At 42.9% G+C, this 6143-nt stretch overlaps 1 protein-coding gene across 2 annotated transcripts in view; it reads right to left on the reverse strand.

Moving 5' to 3' along the window:
• Positions 1-4640, reverse strand: part of LOC106806526 (FMRFamide-activated amiloride-sensitive sodium channel-like) — a 9704-nt gene extending 5064 nt beyond the window's left edge. The window contains exons 1-2 of one of the 2 annotated variants that reach the window (XM_014808497.1): positions 4623-4640; positions 413-605 (exon numbers count right to left, since the gene is read on the reverse strand). The gene's annotated coding sequence lies outside the window, so the exon portion shown is untranslated. The other variant, XM_014808498.1, reaches the window with a different exon arrangement.
• Positions 4641-6143: the final 1503 nt, after the last annotated feature.

The raw sequence follows: 6143 nt of genomic DNA on the forward strand, positions 1-6143 counted from the left end.
CTCTCTCTCTATCAGCTCGCCTTCTTCTCTCTCTCTCTCTATCGAGCTCGCTCTTTCTTCTCTCCACCTCTCTCGTTCTCCCTCCTCTCTCTCTCTCTCCCTACCCACTTTCTCTCTCTCTTCCCCTCCCTCCCTATCTCGCTGTTTCTCTTGAACGCACGCTCTCTCTCTATCGAGCTCGCTCTTTCTCTCTCCACCTCTCTCGTTCTCCCCTCTCTCTCTGTTTATCGTTCTCCCCCTCTTCCTGTCTCTCTCTCTCTCTCTCTCACTGTCTCGTTCTCCCTCCCCAAGTGCATGCATCGGCAGATTCGGCACTGTACTCGACATCTACCGACACGCTCTTCTGCTTTACAGCCATAGCCATATATAGAGAGTCTAACTAGTATATTATTTCTATATGTCTACAACGCACCTATTGAGTTTGCTTTGCTCCTGTTCGTCGCCTCTTGCTCCTTGCGCCACGATGCGCTCTCCTTCTGGCAGCTGCGCATCCTGTCGATGCGTGACGATGCTACGGCAACAGCCTCGGCGGTGAGCGGGTATCGCGGATCGTAGCATCCGCATTCTGTCGCGATGAGACGCTGTATGCACGTCGTGATGCAGGCCTGTGTGCGTGTGCAGCGAAAACGAGACGCGGAGGATGTCAGGCGTATCATTCTCTATATTTATTTCTCTCGTTATATATATATATATAATATAACAATGCAAGGAGTATATGGATGTGATCCTTAATATATATATATCCGGATCACATCCATATACTCATTGTATTGTTTTATTAGCTTGCATTCCGCGTGCTTCAATTACATATAGTGGCCCATAACGTGCAAAACAAACTGCGTGCGCGCAAACACCAACGCGCTAGCAAACAACGCGGGCACGAGTCACGACACTGTATGTGTGTGTGTGTGTGTGTGTGTGTGTGTAGTGTGTGTGTGGTGTGTGTGATTATGTGTGTGTGTGTGTGTTGTCTGTGCGCGCGCGTGTGCTGTGTGTGTGGGGCGTCGGTGTCCCCCTGGTGTGGAGTGTGTGTATGTGTGTGTGGTGTGTGCTGTGTGTGTGTGTGACGTCGCTGTGATGTGTGTGTGTGTGTGTTGTTATGTGGTGTGTGTGTATTGTGTGTGTGTTGTGTGGTGTGTGTGTGTGTGTGTGTGTGTGTTGTGTGTGTGTGTTGTGTGTCTGTGCTATGTGTGTGATGTGGTGTTGCGTGGTGTGTGTTGTAGTGATGTTGTGGTGTTGTGTGTGGTGTGTGCTTGGCGTTGTGTGTGTGTGTGATGTGTGTGTCTGTGTTGTGTGCGGTGTGTGTGCTTGTGTGTAGGGGTCTATTATCAAATACCATCAAATTGCTATCAAATATGTATCATTATATACAATGTCTGCACCGTCTGGCTATTGTTGTAGTTGGGTGTTTACATGAGGGGTAGATGTTTTTTATCCTAACAGGCTAGGTGGAGTCATACACGTTTTTTTTTAGATCGATATAGCAGGGCGGTCACGAATGATACTTCTTGGTTGGTGTTATATATCCGCCCTTCATCATACGACGGTTTTTCTTACGGGTCCTTACGGATTCGCACAATTTTCGTAAAGTACACGGATCTTACGATTTGGCCACCTTTTACGAAGCGATTTACGTTGTGTTATTAACGAGCTTATTTACGGTTTATTACGGATTATTACGAGTATATTACGATGTATTTACGGGCAAAATTCCATCGATTTTGTAAGAGTTGTCCTTAGATAAGCTACGAGCACTTACGGGCATTTTACGATTGTTAGAGATTATATTACGGATGTTAACGATTCAATCGAAGCTATTTACGTGTTATTACGTACCTGTTTACGTGTTGATTACGAATAGGTACGAGTTAGTTACGAGTATTTACGAGTCTTTACGATTTTTTGGCAAAAGTATATAAAATATCCTGCAAATTCAAATCTATCAGCACTGACATCCAGAGAGACAACATGGCATATGAGAGAACACGATTGCAGTTATATCAACAATTTCTAATCAATTGCTCTTCAACTAGCCACTGTGAAGCTAGTAGTGGTGGGTTCAAGGTTTAGGCGAGCGTGCCCTCTTTCCTCTTTGTTGACTGCGCTTCTTTCTTGGAGCCATGCTTTGTAAGTGATTGTAGAGTAGATATGCCAGAGATAGAAGACTCTCTGAATTCTTGATACAATGAAAATGACGTTTCGATTTTGCAGTCCTTCCCAAATCGTAAACAATGACGTTAAAATACGTAATGTATACGTATCTATTCGTACCAAGTGCTCGTATAACCCGTAAACAATCCGATAAGCAAGACATCGTAACGACGGCGAATGAAATCGAAACAACACTAAGCTCACGTCGTAATATCCCGATAATAACAAAATGGTAAATAATCCACAGCAAATCGTAAAAATTGCTTACGAACTGTCTATTTTACGGATTCTTGGCGTAGCAGTTTTACGGATGTTACGTGTTGTTGCAGCGGTTTAGCGATCTTACGGATTTGTTTACGCGATTATTTAGCGAAAATCAAATCCGTGACACTCTGTCGAAAAGTCAAAAAAATTTGCCTCTCATATTTCACGGATTCCTTACAGTGCTGCGACGTTCGTGACGAGTTTAATACGGTAACCCAGCGAGTTTATTTACGGACGCTTTGCGATATGACTACATGTTGGCGATCCGTAAGGACTGCTGAAGAAAAATCCTTGTGATGTCATAAGGGATGTATTAAAGGAGTTCTTTTTTCTGGGACACAGTTAATTACAGTATAATAGGTGCTCCCCTGGATATAAACGGCTGTTGTTAAATGTAAACGTGTTTGTATACGAACCAGTGGACGACATTTGGATATTCGAACAAGGAAATACCCCAGTCAGCAGTAACCGATCAAACAGTTAACAGCTGGTGGGAGTTTCCATTTGCCACACGTAACAGATATAATTTCCCTTCACGCGTTCACTGGTCGCGGTGCGCAATACTTTCGCACGTGTCATATCCCCGCCACAGCGGCTTTTCTCTCGACAAGTCGCGACCGGGAACGATCCTGTGGTCAGCTTTGTGACAGCTTGGTGACAGCTAGAAGGCTTCAACAGATGCGCATGGAAAACTCGGCCGAACTGATCGGTGGCTTGCGCGGCAACCGTAAGCGCCGTTATGTACCATAATGTTTCAATGATGAGTTACACCAACACGCCGCGAGTTGTCTACATGCGACCTGCCAGACCTTTACTTGTCTTCTTAATAGAACAGACGGAGAGGTTGAGGGAGGATCGGGATGGCGGCGAGAAGGAGGAGAGACAAAGAGAGACCGAGAGACGAGATGAGAGATGAGAGAGAGGGATGAGGAGGAGAGAGCAGGAGAAAGGGGGCAGAGACCGACGAGAGAGAGAGCAGGCGGGGGCAGAGAGTCGAGGAGGAGAGAGACATGTACATACTTTTTTTTTATAAAAATTCGGCTATAAATATGTACCGTTATAATTATGGAAGATGATACGTGCATAATAATCATGTAATCTTTCATTATTTGCTATTGCATATCTGTTTGATTAGTGATCCGTTAAGTCATAGCATCATTATCATTACACACGACAACGGACACACTCACACACATAAACCATACGCCAGGGCACCGCACACGCGCACGCACAGCACGCACGCACGCCGCACGCACGCTACGCCACAAACATCAAACACACAGCACACATATACTATTAATATATATAATATATTATTATTATATATACTGCTGTGTTATACTCGTACTGTAGTTTACACCTGTATTGTGTAGTTGTACCTATACTGTGTAGTTACACCTGTATTGTGTAGTTGTACCTGTACTGTGTAGTTACAGTTGTATTGTGTAGGTATACCTGTACTGTGTAGTTACACCTGTATTGTGTAGTTGTACCTGTACTGTGTAGTTACACCTGTATTGTGTAGTTATTATATACCTGTACTGTGTAGTTACAGCTGTATTGTGTAGTTATACCTGTACTGTGTAGTTACACCTGTATTGTGTAGTTGTACCTGTACTGTGTAGTTACACCTGTGCTGTGTAGTTGTACCTATACTGTGTAGTTACACCTGTATTGTGTAGTTATACCTATACTGTGTAGTTACAGCTGTATTGTGTAGTTGTACCTGTACTGTGTAGTTACACCTGTATTGTGTAGTTATACCTGTACTGTGTAGTTACACCTGTATTGTGTAGTTGTACCTATACTGTGTAGTTACACCTGTGCTGTGTAGTTGTACCTATACTGTGTAGTTACACCTGTGCTGTGTAGTTGTACCTATACTGTGTAGTTACACCTGTATTGTGTAGTTGTACCTATACTGTGTAGTTACACCTGTATTGTGTAGTTGTACCTGTACTGTGTAGTTACAGCTGTGCTGTGTAGTTGTACCTATACTGTGTAGTTACACCTGTATTGTGTAGTTGTACCTATACTGTGTAGTTACAGCTGTGCTGTGTAACTATAATTGTATCGTGTAGTAGTTATACCTGTACTGTGTAGTTACAGCTGTGCTGTGTAGTTGTACCTATACTGTGTAGTTACAGCTGTGCTGTGTAACTATAATTGTATCGTGTAGTAGTTATACCTGTACTGTGTAGTTACACCTGTATTGTGTAGTTGTACCTATACTGTGTAGTTACACATGTATTGTGTAGTTGTACCTATACTGTGTAGTTACACATGTATTGTGTAGTTGTACATATACTGTGTAGTTACAGCTGACACACTCGTACGGAAACGGTCGCTAACAACGTCTTCGTCAGTGACCCGTCTACCCCCTACAACTACACAGTACAGGTATAACTACTACACGATACAATTATAGTTACACAGCATCTTATCTTATATTGTGCAGCAACTTATCAACGTATTTATTTTTATAATGTTATGTATTTATTATTACATATGCATATTTGCAGAGAAGCATCACTAGGATGAAGGCACCGTACACGTCCGACTGTAGGACGCCGAATTACAAGGCAGTGTGTTGTGTTCGCCATACGCGCATGCGCAATCGCGTTTCGTTGTGTGGCATAACCTGCGGACTCTCTTGTTTCCGTTTTTATTGTTTACACGTTCGCGTTGTCCTTAACGATTTACTATAACGAAATGACAAAACAAACAACAGTACAGTTGCTGTTAGAAAACTCTCGTACAGTGGACGTGATAATCGAAGCCCGTGCCATTCTCCTTCATATGTGCAACAATTTCTCCTATATATATCTTATCAATAATCAGATAATATACGAGTGTGTGTGTGTGCGTGCGTACGTGCGTGCGTGCGAGCGTGCGTTCCTATGTGTGTGAGTGTGTCTGTGATCGTGCGTGCGTGTGCATATTATGTCTGTGTATGTGCGTGCGTGCGTGCAGGCATATAGATTATATATATATAATCTTGATCTGAAATATAGTTCTGGGGTTCTTGCAGTTGCTGTCTTAGTAAAATCGTCTGATGTTATAGGTATCGAGCTATAGTACCTATCGATCAGTGTTTGCACGCTAGCATGCGGTGTATGAGCGAACTGTTACGTCAATCATTTGACTCGGTTCTAGACCTATAGGAGCCTATATCGGCACATAAATCGTCATAGTCATTACCATATCCCTAGTATTAACCCCCTAATTATAATCCTAACCTAATACTGTGACAGTCATTTCAATCCTAAAGTAGGATTGAAGCCAACCTCCCACCACTTACGTTTGACATTATTCGACTCCAAACACAATGCTAATGAGTTAAGTGTGCTCAACAACAGGTTGATGAGCAGTAGAGAGAGAGAGAGAGAGAGAGAGAGAGAGAGAGAGAGAGAGAGAGAGACAGAGAGAGAGAGAGAGAGAGAGAGAGAGAGAGAGAGAGAGAGAGAGAGAGAGAGAGAGAGAGAGAGAGAGAGAGAGAGAGAGAANAGAGGCAGAGTGAAAGGGGGAGGCGCGCGCGCTCGAGAAAGAGAGAAAGAGACAGAGAGACTCCCATATAGATCAACAAGCAATGCAACGGGTCCGAACGAAACCTTCGTAATCGTAGAAAATTCGTTTCGCGAATTTCTCTAAGAGGGAATATTATACCGCGCTATATATTATTATAATATTATATTATTATTATATATATATATATATATATATATATA

Source organism: Priapulus caudatus, unplaced genomic scaffold, assembly GCF_000485595.1.
Source record: "Priapulus caudatus unplaced genomic scaffold, Priapulus_caudatus-5.0.1 Scaffold166, whole genome shotgun sequence".
Classification (NCBI taxonomy): domain Eukaryota; kingdom Metazoa; phylum Priapulida; class Priapulimorpha; order Priapulimorphida; family Priapulidae; genus Priapulus; species Priapulus caudatus.